Source organism: Rhinoderma darwinii, chromosome 4, assembly GCF_050947455.1.
Source record: "Rhinoderma darwinii isolate aRhiDar2 chromosome 4, aRhiDar2.hap1, whole genome shotgun sequence".
NCBI lineage: Eukaryota > Metazoa > Chordata > Amphibia > Anura > Rhinodermatidae > Rhinoderma > Rhinoderma darwinii.
In genome coordinates, this window is record NC_134690.1 from 392,879,341 (window position 1) to 392,897,973 (window position 18,633).

An 18,633-nucleotide genomic window follows, 5' to 3' on the forward strand; every position below is an offset into this window, starting at 1 on the left:
AAGGGTTGTTGTCCGCTTTGTTTTTAGGTTCCCCCCAATGATATGTTAATTACAGGGTATTCTGCTGTTCAGATCTGAAATCTCAAAGATCATCTGTAATCTGTAAGGGAAGAAGTGTTCAATTCTCCTACAGTGCCACCACAGGGGAAATAAAGTATTACAGTCCACCCAGTGAAATCAATGTAACACGTGGGTATAACAGGTTCCCCAGAATGAGAGGGGTTCTTGGCAGCTGTTCGCTCCTCTATCTAATAGGTAAGGGGTCCTGAACAAGAATGAAGCATTATATGCCGTCCACTCTAATGATTGTCCGTCCATGTAATGAGCCGTACAAAGTGGCTCTCTATTTTGACCCCCCTCCCTTTTGATTTCCATATGACCTATTTCGTGGTGAGACAACCCCTGTAAGAATTTTCATAAACACATATTTCACTAGGATTTAGCTACCCATATTACGAGTATAACACTTTTTCGTAGACAAAATTTAGATCGCTATAGACCCTATGCTGATGTAAATTCTGTCCAGTAGGACCTTAGGGGGTCCAATTGTTACATCCTTAATGTGAACAATTAAATACTGGTCCAATATACTTGTCTATGGAAGACCAAAATGCAAAATATCAGTGCTTATAAAACTATATAAATTAAGGGACGGTGCTAGTCATTCTCCCTAAAAAAAATAAAATAGCACATATGAGACAACTTTTCGTAATTTCACAATGTGCAATTTGCGATTTTCATGACCACTTCATCTAATAAGATCTTTTTGTACAGGGCAAGATCTATCACTTTATTGTAAGACGAAGTCCCGTGGCCACTTAGGGATCTGGACTCCGTACAATGTAAAGCTAGTGGGGCGGGGGTAATGTACGGATTCAATATTTACATGCAGCCATGTCCAACAAAGATGGAACCCACCTATTATAAAAGGGAGCAGAATTTTTTAATACAAGCAAATTAGTGCATTACGGCCAATACTAAAAAAAACTTTAATGCCAGAGAACCCCTTTTTGTGTTTATTTTCGGCAAGATAGTTAGGTTTACCTGGAGTCCTATGGAAAATCACAAATTGCACATTGTGAAATCACAAAAAGTTGTCCCAAGTGACAAACTCAGCCCTATTACACTGACAAACTCAGCCCTGCTACATCTTTATCAGTGCAGTTATGACCAGCTACAATTATATTATATACTCATATATACATCTTTGAAAAAACTTAACACGCACTTTACGAATGTTCGTGCATGGAAATATTTTTGTTTCTAGCCGTAGATTTCCAAAAAGTCCAGCAGAAGTCAGGCCTCCCTGTAGTGTGTACACAGTTGTAACTATGAGAAATGTGTTACTTAATCTTACTGAATCTACATCCCCTCCATGACAGCGAGAAGACAAAATAAATATTGAGTGAGCGTAACAACAGCGACAATAGAGCTGAAAAATTAGCCCCGGGTTTTCTGACAGGGGAAAGGAGGTGACGTGCTCCGGTATATGACTGGACAAGATGTCAGCCGCACATATATCCCCTTCATCTGGCAACACGTTCCCTATGTGGCAGTTGAGCCCTCAGACACAATGTTAAGAGACAGGGCGAGACTGTTCTCTTTTGGAGACGTGTCACATGAAGGAGTTCACCAGCCTGCACGGCCGAGAATCATGGTTTGTGATTTCTCCTGTCACTTGGCATTAATTTTGGGTGGTATCATCTTACCCTCTCAAGGCTGAGGAAGGATCTTTTTTGATAAGTACAGCCACAGGTGAAATGTTAAACTGCAGACACTTTGTAGGAAAGGACTGGACTTTTCTTTATGTTTGTTCTTTTTTTTTTTCTTTTTTCTTTGCTTGATATGTCCGGAGAAAAATGGCAATACTTAAAGAACATCACAAATGCTTACATCAGAGCAAAACAACGTGGCAAGAGGAACGAGCAGGATTTCTATTTCATAGTATAGGCATGATGACCTTCCGGGAGAAGTTTCCTTTCATTACCCGGTATGCCTCCTTTCACATAAAAAATTTTTTTTTCAATTAGGCCTCATGCCCTAATAGGACACCCATAGAAGAGAGGAGGCCAAATTACTCCAAGATTTGGGAATGGCTCTGTATGGGAATGCTTAGTAAGATCACATGGGAGCTTAAAGGGGTTTTCCGAGTAGCTGGGAATGCATTACAAAAAACAAAAAGCCATTGCTCACCTCACAGATCTCCAGCGTTGCAGCGCCACTGCTCAGGTCCTCCCCGCCGATGTGCCGACATGCCCCTATACCAATGTGAGCGCTGCCGCCAATGACTGGCTACAGCGAACCTGTGCGATTTACCCTCTGAGACCAGTGATTGACCGCAGTGATTATGTGGGTATACAAGCACATCATTGATGCAGCCATGTCAATAAACAGCGGCGGGGAAAACTAGAGTGGCAGGGGAATGCCAGGGATCTGCGAGGTAAGTAAAGAATCTTTTGGTTTTTTTTAAATGCAACCCTCCTATCCCTGCCACTTTTTGGAATAACTCGTAAAACCTCTTTAAATAAGAGCCATATTGTCTGTCATTAAAAACCCAAAAAACTAAACAGAAATAGCTAAGAAATGGCTAAATAGTTATAGCTAAATGTTACAGGCTTTGTCCACCTTTTTAAAAAAAAAAAAAAAATTTGTCCCAGTGCAAAAAATCTGTTGTTTTGTGTCCACAGCTCCAATGAATGCAAAGTGAATGGGGAGGTGCAGCAACACCTTCCATAGCCAGTGGCTAGAAGCATCACTTTGTCGCCCCCTCATTCTCAGGATTGGTAAAGGTCCCTAGAGTTTGGACCCCCACCAATCAGAACGTGAATATATGCCACGACTTTGTGGTTGGAATAGCCCTTTAATGAGTCCAGAGGAAATGCTGGGTGAGACCAGGGACACCCCAAGGGTATGTTCACACGCTTAACCAAAAACGTCTGAAAATACGGAGCTGTTTTCAAGGGAAAACAGTTCCTGATTTTCAGAAGTTTTTTAAGCCACTCGCATTTTTCGCTGCGTTTTTCAATGCGTTTTTTATGGCCGTTTTTGGAGAAGTGACCTGCACTTCTTTTTCGTGGCCGTTTTGAAAAATGGCTGTGTAAAAAAATGGAACAGAGCGCCGTTTTTCCCATTGACATCAATGGGCAGATGTTTGGAGGCGTTCTGCTTCCGATTTTTCAGCCGTTTTTCGGGACATTTATGGCCCGAAAACGGCTGAAAACACTCCATGTGAACATACCCTAATACTACACATTCAAAGTGCTCCTTGAGTGCAATGACTGGCTCGTTACATTTTTTTTCCCCTACCTACTATAAATGTTTAACTGTTACAAATCAGCACTACAAATGATTCAGTACCACGTCCTTGCAGGTAGCTAAAAACAGTAAAAACATTTGATTAAACCATTCGGAAACATAGTATAGGTTTATGAGAATTTACAGAGCACATCCACAGCACCAACTTATTGAACTGAGCTCTCTAAAATAGTCCCCGAGAAGCTTTTTACATTTCCGTTCCTATTTAAAACAAAATGCTTTTTTAGATTTCAGTCGATTTTTTGTTTAATTTTGCCAATTCTAACGACTTCAGTGCTAAGGTGACCCACAAAAGTAGCACGACAAGTCTCTCCATCACCCAACTCGCTAAATGGGGCAATTATTTCTAAATAGCTGTTTGTAAGTGCTTCTTTTTAGGGTGGGAAAAACAAAGTTGTTGACCTTCTGTTTTTGCTATTTGCTAATTTTCCTCAAGACAAACCTTTAGCGAAAAGAATTGTTTTTCTAAATGCAAACGACCGCATAAACTGGTAAATGACACGTACGTCGGCCGCGGATACAGTCCCTTAATTTGCAATGGTAACAGGCATAACGATGCACTTCCATATTAAGTGACAGGGTAATTATGCCAAATAAGGTCTTTTTGTAATTTTTGACATTTTCTTTATGGCTTTTTGCATTAATCCTGCGCACCCGCACACTCACAGTCTGTTTAACTGTAGAATCCCATGCAATGAATCTTACTGTAGGATTTCATTATAATGTAAGACTTTCCCATGTTCTCGAGGAGGCCAACGCAGGCTCATTTATTTTCGAGAGGTGTTTTACTTTGGAAAATACAGAATCCATTCAATTAATGGTAATGTTTCAGAGGCTGACCCAACTTTTCCTTTCCATGGAAATCAGCCGGCTCTTAACCTTCATCGTGTCCTTAGTACAGTGAAGCAACCCTTATGGAAGCTACCTCCTTACTTTAAGTAATCTAATTTTGTCTTCGTTACAGCGCTCGGTCTTTACTTGCTCTATTGCATTAAAGCAAAAATGGCGTTACAATAAAATTCTCTCGCTTAAATTGTTCACACGCCATCGTCAGGGGAATACATTTAGCAATTTTTCTCTTAGGTTTACACCATTCACTAAACTTAATTGACCTTTGTCTAAAGAGGGTTTTGTAATTTTACTTAAAGGGGGATATAATCTGGGAAAATGTGCCGCATCTATTGTAAATATACTGTAAATGTTTTCATGGGGACTTTTAAAATTGCCAATGTTTTACAATATTTATACAAGGTGTCGGTCATCTGCCTGAACTCGTGCAAAAGGGCAGCGAAGAAAATGGTCAACAACTAACAAGATGTCAGTCAATTGCATATAGTATGTGTAACGGCCTGGCGCTCCACACCCTGGTTTTAATGCTGGGCAAAGAAACTCACAAGCCATGATGGAAATTCATTTTTATCAAGTCAAGCACCAAAGATCTTTAACTGGTTGACGACGCATGACTACTATGCCCATCATGAGCGGCAGAACATTGCCGAGCAGAGACGTCATTCTGATCGGGCGGGCACAGCAGGTATGCCGGTATGATCAGGAGAGGGGTAACAGCTGTAATACACTGCCACAGCCCCGCTCTAATGGCTGAGATCAGAAAAACCTATGTTCTCCACCATGAACCCCTTGAAGGCTGCACTCAAAGAGAAAGTGAGAAGGGTGCCCCCTTTGATCGTGTCCCAGGGAATCCCTGTGATGCGATCAAGGGACATAACTTATACGGGCAGACCCCAGAGCTATCTGACCATATTTCCTGTAAGGGCATACAAAGGTATACCTTTACAACTGCCCGTGTGCTATATGTACATAGGCTAATGTACTGCCATAAATATATATTTCAGTACAATAAAGTTAAAAGATAAAAATCTAAACGAAAAATCGCTCTATGGGGTTAAAAAAAAAGGTCAAATTAATTTAAAAAAAATGTAATGTTAAATTTAAAAAAATCTGTAAAAAAGATATACACACAAATGCTATTTTTTTTACACTAAATAAACATTATTAATTATAAGTCCCAAAATATAAAATAATATTCACATATTTGGTGTCGTCACAACCGCAAAAACCTGCACAACAAATTTATAGTGTAATTTATGATAATTGGTGTATGCTGTAAAAAAAATAAATAATTAAAACTGTAGCGGAACTGCTTTTTTTCTGCATTTTTGCCCAAATAAAAATTTATATAAATTAAACGATGATATAAATGTACCAAAAAATGGCACCTACATAAAGTACAACCTGTCCTGCAAAAAACAAAAAGACTCATGCAGCTACGTCAAACAAAGAAATAAAAAAGTTATAAACGCCGAGATGCAGAGGAAAAAAACAAAACATTTTTGTCCTCAAGGCCAAAATGTCTGTGTCCTTAAGAGGTTAAGGTGGGACCAACTTCAGAGTCCCAGTTAGATAGGATAGGACTATGCCAACTTTCTTCAGATTACCTGTGAATATCCTGAGCGGTGACGTACCTCCAATGAAGGCAGACCCCACAAGAAGGGGTTGCTATGGGGCGGCCCAGTATATTATAGTTACGCCCCTAATCCCAACCTAGAAACAAGAGATGGACCCCTAATACCGTTCTGGTTAGTGTTATCTCTTAGCTGTGGGGTAGATGGACATAGTCGTTAGGCTGGAGCATAAATTTTTGCTATGGGGCGACCGAGTTCAAAAGTTTGCTATGGGCCGGCCCAGTATATTCTAGCTACGCCCCTAATCCCAACCTAGAAACAAGAGGTGGACCCCTAATACCATTCTGGTTAGTGTTATCCCTTAGCTGTGGGGTAGATGGACATAGTCGTTAGGCTGGGGCATAAATGGAGCAGTGAAACACGGTACCAAATCAAAAAACAATAAGAGTGTTAGGAACAGGCAAAGTCATCAACAATCGTAACCAGGATACAGATGGGTAGTCGGTAGTCGATTCCAGAACCAGAAAACTTGGGACCAGGAAATTGAGGTCAGGAATTAGGGTTGGCAACAAATTGCTTTACTAAAACCGAGTCATTATACACAACTTCAAACATTACACATAACTACTACATCCTGTAAATGATGATTGACTTTTCAATATATCAAAGATTATCTCTCAATATGGAAGCCTAAGAACAACCAAAAAATTAAATTGTTCCAATGCGTCTAAAATAAAAAGTGAAACAACTTTGCTAACAGTCTTAATTAAAAACCGCCTATCGTTTTGTGTCTACAGCCTCAATGTAGCTTATGTGTCTCTATGGAAACAGACTACAAATAAATAATGTGTAGTCTGATCCAGCACTAATATTGTCTTCTATCTGTCCCCTGCTGCTTATAACCTACCTAAGGTATGTTAGTAAGAAGTATTGGACAGATGGGTAAAATTGTAACTGCTGGAACAGACTTCACAGTGTTTAATTGTAGTCTGTTACCATAGAGACACATAGTTCTGTATAAGAGCTGTAGATTTTTTTGCATACTTGCTTAATTTTTCATTTTAGATGCATTGAAACAATATAAAAGTTGGTTGTGCATGTGGACATAGTCTTTAAATATGTCTGGTCTACCTTTTTATTTGACCAGAATAAATATCTAATATACATTATTTGAAAATGTCGGCAGATATAAACAATAATTAAAATGATACAGAATTTAGAATATTTTTGAATTATTCGTATTTGGTTCTTATTGTACATTATGTTTACTTAGTCACGCTTAAGGGCAAGTTTTTGCCGGAAACTAGTTTTACCATCACATTCCTGGATTATCCTCACAATTTTTGCAGAGGTGCAGAGGTAGTAGCGGTACCTGGGCCCTGTGGGGTCCCACAGGCCCCTCTGTCACATAAGACACCAGTATTATAAATGGCACATGGTATGTGAGGGGCCCTGCTACAGATTTTGCATTGGGGCCCAGGAGCTTCAAGTTACATCTCTGATAAGAATTGTACAAACTTTTCCATATTTGATTTTGGTTTCTCGCAACAAAATAAAAATAAAGAAAATGGATGACGTCCGGGAAAACTGTCTGCGTCTGTACACAATAGTAATTGTATATTCATGAACTTGACGTGTTTGATGTCCTTCTCTCTGTCAAAGTCTCTCATGCAGCATATGCTTTGCTCTGTAGAGAATAAAATCAAATTTTCTGTCTTGTCATATTGTCATCAAAGTGATAGTATCACAATTAGATTAACATTTCATCAAGAAACTGAAGGGTGGGTAATGGAATGGGGGTTGGGGTGGGGGGTATACGTATTACACAGTAAGGCCCGCTTAACCCTTAATATGATACCAGCCCACCCTACAATTCCTGGAGGCAAGGAAGGTAATCAGAATGTAACGCAAGTGACACCATCAAATTATAATGATCCATGTAAGTATCAACAAGGTCGCCTCTGAGGTCTGTGAGGGGCATGTATATGTGCAGAACCCATTAAGATTATTGACAGTAGTATTTAGGAAGGTTTCTCAGTTTCATGCACAAAAGCGTTCCTGTGATCCTTGTCTCAGGATATGAAGCAATTTAAGTTTTTGCATATAATTGCCTGACAGACCGATTATGTCTGGAATAGTGGGAAAAGGAAAAAGTGTTTATCTATCTATCTATCTATCTATCTATCTATCTATCTATCTATCTATCTATCTATGGTCTTTCTTTCTTTCTTTCATCTAACTACTGTATCTACCTATGCCTGTAAATACATGTACACACATACAGTATATATATATATATATATATATATATATATATAAACACACACACAAACGCAACAGTGCTAACAAGTCAAATACCATGCCACCCTTACTCATCAGAAAATCTAGGCACATTCTGTCAAATAATTCAAGTTTCTCACACATCTTAACCATCAACCCAAGTTTTATAAAGCAAAACTGAAGTACTGTGGAGATCCGCAGGGGCAAACTTAGGGGGATGTCCTAGTACAATTGGAACCCCCTCTGAGCATTTTATCAGAAGTATAGTCTTTCTGAGGCTACAAGTGGGAGCTTTCTGCTGCTACAAGTTGGATTTATTCTAGCGTTCAACGGGAGCTGCATTAATCTCTTGTCAAGGAATCACTACTTGAGCAATTTCCCAGAGTGCACGTTTATGGAATTGCTATACAAGCAATTCCCCAGCTGGAGACTGTTTGGATCAAGCGTACGAGTAAATCAGCTATCTCAAGTCCATCGCCACTCTGGTCAGCAGAGTCTAAGGCTGCTCTATGGTCTTCACCAGCGCCCGTCGCAAGGCAGGTTGGATTTGGCCGCATTGAACCCAGGCTGCTTTTACAGAATAAGGAGTTGGACAGGAGGTGCACTTGCAGGCAATACCAGAATGGACAGCCAGAAAGCCAGAGGGGTGATTAACAAACAGAGTTCCAACCAGGAGAGACAAAAAAATAGCAAAACAGGAGAATACCAGCAGTTGCAGAGGTCGGATCCAGCTGTGAGAATAATTTCCAAATCAGTGAGCAGAGGGTAAATCCAAAAACAAAGCCGAAGTCCAGATCAAAGAGTCCAAGTAGTCAAGGGGATTCATGGTGTAACCAGGAGCTTGATCAGACACATTCATTCACAAGAAAATCACAAGCAACAATGAAAAAACTGAACAGACTCAAATACTCCACCCTTGGCCTTGATAGGTTGCAGAAAAAAAAATAAGATTGGCTCTGCATCTTAAACCAGGGCCACCCAGAAACTTGGCAAGTAGTCATGACAACCGAAAAGTGATGGATGTTTCCTAACATCTCTATTCTCTGAGTGCCCCCTAGTGGTGGTGGAAGGCAGACAGATTATTCTCATGTAACTCTATTGCTGTGTAAAGGGAAGCAGGTGATCTATAGTACTCCTGGGCAGGTCTACACTTGTCTAACCAAGGATGGGGTAAGATAAACTGTGACTCTCTTTTCCTCAAGGGCCCACATACAGTACACCGCAAGCTGACCCTGTCTGTAGATGCATGTAGAACTAGGTAACCCATGCTTTTATCCTTGTCATCCCTATGGAGCTCTGTGTCATATTACATCTGTAGACAATAGAATGCGCATACCCATGGTACTAGTTACACTTTATCACAGTGCTATTCCCCAGAGGACCGTTTTTCTATTGACCAGCGGCAAAAGAGTTTGACAAAGGCCGGACCCGAAACGTTACTTATCTCTTTATATTGCCTTATCCGAATAAACCAATTATTTTTTTGCATATTGACCTAAGGAGTGCTTGAGTTTATGTTTCAAATATTAACGAGGTAGGAACCCTACCAATAACACCTAGACAACCTGCGGAGTGCCACAGATTTGATCTTTACATCTGTAGACAAGACTGGCGCCAATACCTGGAAGACCTGGACAAATAAGTCCACATTGGAATTGTAGAGCCCATGACTTTCTTGGTAATTATGTTTTACATTTGGCTAAGCAAGGATGGGGTAAGACCAACTGTGACTCTCTGTTGTTCAAGGGCCCGCATACACCACGAGACGACTTTGTGTGTAGATGCACAAAAAATTAGGTTGCCCATGTTTTCATCCTTGTGTCATATCTATGGAGCTCTTTGTCATGCTACAACTGTATATGTTCTACACTTTTCTAACCAAGAATTGGGTAGGACCCACTGTGAGACTTTGCTACCCAAGGGCCAGCAATACAACTCGAGCCAACCCTGTCTGTAGACACATGTGGAACTCGGTCGTCCATGCCTTTACCCGTTGTGTCCATCTTTGGTTACATGAAATGCTTGGACATATGATGCTACAGAGAATTTATGACATTGGATCAGAAGTTAGATCAGAAGTCATAGGTCACATATTAATAAGAATAATACATCTTTGCTCATTTTTCAAAGTAAAAGAAAGATCTTCCTTCAAATAAGCTCGGCAAGTACCATGATGAATACTTAGTCAATATTTCTATTCTATTTATATAGGAGTCGGGGTTATGTTTGGTAGCTACTACCCAAGAGACCGATTATTCTTAGCTTTTCTGACTGGTGCCTGCTGTCTACACACGTGGAGAGGTCAGGACCATTGTCACCCCCACGAGTTGGTCATTAAATAACAATACACAGGAAAGTGATCCATCAATTACAGGCAGTGACTTCAGCTATTGAGTGACCTCAAGTAACGAATCCCGCAAGTGGCCACGGAAATCAAATTATTATTTAGAAATCCCCATATACCATATGGCCATGATGATGACACTAAGCAAAATGTATAATTTATCACTTAAAATGAACGTTTTTGATTGACACGTTCTTCAGGGCAAAAAGAGGGAGAAAAGAGAAGTTATACTATAACGACTAGGATTTCATTCTCTGGTCAGTCTGATCATTGCTGAGATTTTCCGTAGAACGAGGATCAATATAATTTAGTGGGTAATGAATCAATACCATATATACAATACAAACTGTTTTGCATGCAATTTACAAATGAACACATCCACTTCTAATTCTTCACTGTCCTTTTCACTTACATAAATGCATAAAAAGAGAGAGAGAGAGAGAAGTTTTCATTACTTATCTGGCACAGTATTTTATGTATTTATCAGGGTTTTCCAAGAAAACACATTTATGGTCTATCCTTGAGGGGGGGGGGGTTTGAATGGAGCCGTGGGGCTACAGTGATCAGTGGGGGTCACAGGATTCGGTTTCCTACAGATCACACATTGATGGTCTATCCTAAGCATATGGAAAGACAGAAGGAGAATATCACAGCACTGGAGACCCAAAGCAATACGCAATATAGTGAGTGCAAGCCTCAAAGGGAACTGATCCAGAGTCCCACAAATGGAATCCAAGAAAAAAGTAGTGAGGCAGCACATCCAAGAAAACTGGAATTTTATTCACTCACAGGTGCGACGTTTCAGTCTAATGCTTGAGAAAGGTCCCGTTGGAGTGAAACATCGCACCTGTGGGTGAATAAAATTCCAGTTTTCTTGGATGTGCTGCCTTACTACTTTTTTCTTGGTATCCTACACATAGGCTTACAATGTGTTTTCCTGAGAAAAAAAAACACCTTTAATGCTGTATAACTAACTGCCCCATACTATGGGCAGATCCGTAAAAGCCATATTATCACTTGTAGGTATCATAAAGGGGTTGCCCAGTCCCTAAAAATTAATGGCCTATCCTCAAGATAGGCCATCAATATCTGATCGGTCAGGGTTCGACTCCCGGGACCCCTGCCGATCAGCTGTTTTGAAGGGGCCGCAGCGCTCGTACGAGTTCTACTTCTCCTTTATTCCTTTTCTGCTCGTACTGTGACAATCAGTGATGTCAGTGGCAACAGGAATTTGTGGCCCCTGGACCCCAGATCCCGAGGAGAGTGTTACTTTCAATCCCTGTCCGACATTTACTATTGTAGGCCCGGGCTGCTATAGGCTTGCGGCTTACAAGATATCAGGACCAAACTGGGCCACTGACAGCACAGACAGGAAGAAGCCCCAGCCATTTGTCGTGGGAACAGGGTTAGATTAGTATCAATTTTAAAGAGCTGTAATATAGGGGAGCCACAAAAGGGGACATTACTACTGTATTGGGGCGCAAAGTGGGACATTACTACATTGTGAGGGCACAAAAAGGGCTAATACTACTTTGTGGGGCGACAAAGTGGGATATTACTACTATGTGGGGGCACAAAGGGGGCATCATTAGTGGCACAAATGGGTGGGGGCACCAACACTATGGGGTGGCACCAAAAGTGGCACTTGTACTGTGTGTGGGGGCTACAGGGGGGGCTATTACTGTTTGGGGACACTACTACTGAGGGGGCACAAAACCAAAGTTGGCTACTATTACTGTGTGGGGCAGCGAGGGGGCACTAGTATCGTGGTGGGTACTATTATTGTCCGGGGTACTATGGATGGGTGCAATGACATGACTGACTCTACTATATGAACAGTATCGCTAGTAATATTATATAGGATTGTTATTTGACTACTATTTGGCACTAATATTTGGAGACTTTGCCGGGTCCCCGAGCTTGGACTCCCCTCTGTAATGTCTATATGTTCTAATAGGGTCATAATGAGACAACCCCTTTAATAGGGAATCAAAAGATAGAAGGAGAAATTGCTACTTTTTACAATCTTTTCTATTGCCATTGGTAGAATTATAGGACTTCATGGGAAATAACTAATTTAATTGAGTTACAGTTTGTACAATTTGATTTATTATTTTGCTTAAAATATTCTGGGAGGAAAAACAAACAAACATTTGTTTCTCTTTCCTTACCTGATGTCTTCAAGGACATGTATCTGACATAGCAGGTCTTCTTGAAGACAGGCAGCTTCAGGCCAGAATGATGCTCACGTCGCAATAAATTAGAAGTGACATAAGGAGCTGGTTGTGTAATTCCAAGTTGCACTACCTGAGAGTTCTCAATATTGTTTTTACATGGGAAAGATTATCCCTATTACAGAAAAATAACCTTAATATCTGATGCTTAGAACCCGGTAGTGGCCCGTGCTGCATATACCGTGTAAGATACCATTTCACAGGGGTCCGATACTCGAAAATACATTTTAACGACTGGTATACAAAATAGATGTCCCTGAATGCCAATGGACGAGGGCGGCTGTCGCTGTATAATATAAGTCACTTCTCGCCTATGAGGTCACATGACAAGACAATCACTCCTCAACTATAATAAGCAATGCAAGAGGGTTAAAGCGGAACCTATGTCCTAATTTGACAAGCCCTTTTTAATATGAAGCGACCTCGATGATCAGCTGATTGCCATAAGCAGGGCTAAATTATAGCAATAGTTAATGGGGCGAGTGCCTAAGGGGGTACATACCATAGAGGCAGACCATGCGGCTGCTATAGGGCCCCAGAAGAGAAGGAGCACAGACTGTGTTGGCTGCACTCCTTATTTTGATGGCCAGTGAGAACGTGTGCAGGGATTTCTTCCCACAGATCCTACAAACAAGGCTGTGGGGAATTAATCCAGGCATCATGAAAGAAGATGTGGGCAAACAAGAACCAACTCCTCCTGTCCAATGTAGATAGCAGTGTGGTGGTGGTGGTGGTGGTGGTGTTAACCAGCAGCAGAAAGGGGCCCAACTTTAATCTTGGATATTTGGCCCCCTCACCTTTATTTATGCACCTGAAAGTGGCAATATCATGTGGTTACCTAATGGCAGAATTATTTTGGAACAATATGGCAGTATTATTTCGTCACTTTATGGCAGTATAATTTAGGCACTTTATGGCAGTATTATTTAGGAACAATATGGCAGCATTATATAGGCACTTTATGGCAGCATTATTTAGGCACTCTATGGCAGCATTATATAGGCACTTTATGGCAGCATTATTTAGGCACTTTATGTCAGTATTATATAGGTACATTATGGCAGCATTATTTAGGCACTTTATGTCAGTATTATTTAGGTACATTATGGCAGCATTATTTAGGCACTTTATGTCAGTATTATTTAGGAACAATATGGCAATATTATTTAGGCACTTTATGGAAGCATTATTTAGGCACTCTGTGGCAGCATTATTTAGGCACTTTATGGCAGTATTATTTAGAAGCATTATAGCAGTATTATTTAGGCACTCTATGCTGGTGTTACATGATTTTATAATGTTTGCCCAGGGACTTTCACAGATCTTTACCCAACCCTGGCCATGGGACCAGCACCTCTAACCGCCGGCAACCAGTTGATATCGGCAGGCGAAGTTGCATGCGGCCAATCATTTCCCTTGAAAGGACAATCAAGTCAACCAGAGTGGGAACTTCTCTTGTTAGTGTTTCTGCATTATGGCTCATGGAGGGGGGTTCCCAGATGACACCCCTTGCCTCTATGACATCCATACACATTAATAGGCAATATAGATAGGGTTGCCCTTAAACATTCATAAGGTTTTGATCAAGAAACAAAAATGAAATACAGAAGGATCATAAAGTTATCAAAAGAAAATAATCCTCACATAATATATTTATATAATGCACACATGAAACTTGATGTTAGAAATTTTTCTGACATTATTTTATTTTATGTATTCTAACAGTGAATTGTAACAGACTCCATGTTTGAGTTATATTTCTTAATATCTTTAAATACAGGTTATTATCTTTGCAAGCATCAGATGTATTCTAACTAGCGATTATAATAATCAGACGCAATGGAATGGTATTAAAGGGGTTGTTTGAGGTAAGAAAGATGGTCTTTTTTTTTTTTTTTTCTCCAAAAACAGCATGGGCTTGGTCCGGTATTATAATTCAGCTCTATTCACTTGAATGGGGCTGAGTTGCAATACCACACACATCCTGTGAACAAAAGTGGCGCTGTTTTAAAAAAAAAAATTAAAACAACCCCTTTGATTATACTGATGACTTAATAGATCTAAAAAATAATAATTGAGACATTTTATCACTTAATCAGATGGTCTTATGGATATGGCATGGATATAGGCATTGATACAGTAATGCACCCAACACCTTCTTTTTTGTATATACAGTATCTGTTCTTTTCTGTATTTTGAATACAAATATATATTATTGACATTACTATTCTAAAATAAATTGTGAAAAAAAGCATAAAAAATCTGTATTGGACGTTAGAGACATTGTAATAGACATCTTTAATAAATGTAAAATTCAGTGGATCAGAAGCATATCCAGTCTGAATCTATCAATATGCACAGACTGGCCCATTAAACTTTCGTAATTAAGTTTCTCAAATGCTCCCACGAAGAACCATTATCTGGATTGTGTAATTAACACATTTGTGGGAGGCAGCGGCGGCTCAGAGACTCCGTGGCCCCTCCTTTAATGACATTAGATAAACTTTTATCTCTGTTGATGCAGAAAATCCCAATCCATTATCTCATTTTAGAATGTGATTGTAAGGATCTTTATAATAAGAAAGCACTTGTATCTTAATATGAAAACATCCATCAAACATGTACATCAATTCATGGACTGGACTGGATCGTGATCCTAGGAGGCCCCTCAGCAAAACACGATGTGTAGCCCCCTTTTCCATGAAGGATGTAAAAGGAGAATACAACAGCTGGATTGAAAACATGCTAAAATTGTACGGCTACAATATATATTAAAGAGGATCTGTCACCTCTCCTGACATGTTTGTTTTAGTAAACTTTATTCTCCATAAAATAACAATTCTGGAGTATCTTTTCTTAGAACTCTCCATTGTGCCGCTCCTCTGTTATTCCTCCTAGAAATGTATGAATAAATTGATAACTGGGTGTTACCAGTTGGGAATGTGTCCCTGACACTGTCCAATCAGTGATAACAGTCTAAGATTCATAAAATTTATGGGGTTATGTGGGGACCAAAAGAAATATATATTCCGGTCCCCCGTCATACTGATTATGAGATTTTGATCGATTTTTATAGCGCTGGCGGGCGACCAGAAGTCTAGTTGCACAGTCTTCCTTGATGACGACACGACTCTTCATCATGTGGCCGGCCCCACTGTACTCTATGTAATCGATGTACTACTGCTCTTGCTTGTACATAGAGCACAGCGGGACTGGTCACATGACGAAGAGTCGTGTCCTCATTAAGGAAGATTGTGCAACTAGCCTTCTGTCCCCCCCCCCCCCTCCAGCGCTATAAAAATCTATGAAAATCTCAGACTCAGCGCGACGGCGGACCGGAATGTATATTAGTGAGTGCACTTACATACTGCAGGGACTACACTGATAATAATTTTCAGTCCCCACATAACCCCTTTAAGGTAGAATAACTTCAGCGCCTGCAAAACAGTGCTATAAGGTGCCCAAACCATACCAGTATTCAGTGCACAGATAAAATTACCAAATAACCCAAGAATACTGCCATACGGTACCCAAATAATACCACAGTGCTTAAATAGCGGCATAAGTGTCAAAATTACAATGTTATACAGTACGCAAATAGTAGTACCATAGAGTGCTCAAAGCACAATTCCATATAGTGCCAAAGGAATGCCCCAATGTAGTGCCCAAATAATGCCATACTCTGCCAAATAAACCTAGCCAAGCCCCAGGTTACCATCTCTGTTCAATTTGATGCATCTGGAACTTGTATTAGCTCTTGCCCAAATCATTTTTAGGGGATAGTAGAGGCCCCTAGACTGTGAAGGTCTCAACTGATTGGCTGTTCATAATCTGCCCCTTTTTACAGACATCACCCATTCCCGAAACATGTTGTTCCTGATTATATCCCTTTGTTGTATTTATCTATCTTTTTCTGCAGCGTAGAGCGCCGCTACGTTCCATCAAACATTAGTAAATAGGAGAACATACTAAAACCACACTGTGATCCCACAGTCTATATTGTTTTAAGAAGACCCTAATCTTATGAATCCCCTGTTATTATGCCCCCAGCGTACCTGAGCAGTCATAAAATGTAATATTGTATACCATGACCATTACTGACCCATTGTCTTACCCTAAAAATGGTGGAGATCCAAGTTTTCTGTGATTTATATCTATAGACAACAATGTTAGGCTTGTGACATGGCTTCATCTTTGGGATAACCCTTTAAGTCCATATTTATATTGTATCTGCCTGTGCAGAGTATTGAAGAGGAACAAGGAACAGAAGAGGGTCTTTTTTCAATTAATCTAAACAAGTAGAGATTCATTTTGGCTTTAAAGAGGCTCTGTCACCACATTATAAGTTCTCTATCTCCTACATAAGGAGATCGGCGCTGTAATGTAGGTGACAGCAGTGCTTTTTATTTTTAAAAAAACGATCTATTTTTATCACTTTATTAGCGATTTTAGATTTATGCTAATGAGTTGCTTAATGCCCAAGTGGGCATATTTTTACTTTAGACCAAGTGGGCGTTGTACAGGGGAGTGTATGACGCTGACCAATCAGTGACCAATCAGCGTCATACACTTCTCTCCATTCATTTAGGCAGCACATAGGGATCCATTAACGATACTGAAGTGTTTAGACAGTGAATAGACATTCCACGGGATGTCTATTCACAATCTCTGCACTTCGTTACTGTTTCTGTGGTAGTTGCAGCAGAGGAAGCGTGATCTCGTTGTAACCTGTCATCTACAGCGTAATCTCGCGAGATTACGCGTCCTCTTGTGTAACTACCACAGACAGAGTAACGAAGTGCAGGGATTGTGAATAGACATCCCGTGGAATGTCTATTCACTGTCTAAACACTTCAGTATTGTTAATGTGTTCGTATAAGACAGCACATAAGGATCTAGCAGGATCCCTATGCGCTGCCTAAATGAATAGAGAGGAGTGCATGACGCTGATTGGTCACTGATTGGTCAGCGTCATACACTCCTCTGTACAACGCCCACTTGGTCTAAAGTAAAAATACGCCCACTTGGGCATTAAGCAACTAATTAGCATAAATCTAAAATCGCTAATAAAGTGGTGAAAACAGATCGTTTTATTAAATAAAAAGCATTACTGTCACCTACATTATAGCGCCCATCTCCTTATGTAGGAGACAGGGCACTTATAATGTGGTGACAGAGACTCTTTAAAACTAAAAATAGTCCTAGAAAATAAACAGTTAAATCCAGGTACCATCATGCATACTGTCACGGTGCCCGTTGATAATGAATCTATCCGGGATCTAGCAGAGGGTGGTATAAAGCCACTACGTCACCAAGGGATTTGATGTAGGGCTAAACCAGGAAACAGAGTCTGATTTTCACCCTTTAACACATATACAGACATCTGGACTTCGCTGCAGGGGGACCCCAGGTCGCTACCCACAGAGTAGTCTCCCTTGGTGATGGCCTAAGTAAACAGGCGGAGTACAGAATCAATAGACAGTATGTGGGGTCAGACGGCATATGTGCATTCACGATTGCTCAAGCAAAAGGTCAAGGCAGGCGTTAAAGAAAGCCAAAAGGTCACTAGAAGAAGTCAGCGCAGGCGGCATGCAAGAATAGTCAAAAAGTACAGGCAGAGGTCAATCACAAGAAAATCCAACAAAGTAATGGCTAGGAAACACTAGACTAGATAGGAAGAACCGAATTGCTCAGGCCAGGTGTACAGAAAAAGGAGAATCTTTATACATTGGAAGGGAGAGTCAGCCCACTAAGAGCAGAAGGAGAGCATCTGCGGTGTGGGAGGCCACCAGAAGAAGAGATTGGGGGATACGCATAATGCCACCAAGAAGCCAGAAGAAGCCAGGACTTGGTAAGTATATGGCGGTGGGTGGGTAGCGGAGGCCATTACACATACCATGCTATGGGCACCTGTTGTCTTAATTGAGGTGTAGCAATGCAACAGGCACATGATGGCTACGGGCAACACAAGTTGCTTCTTTATCCTCCTAGACATAGGTCAAGGGTAAGTTGTCCTCATCCTTCTGCATTGATATTT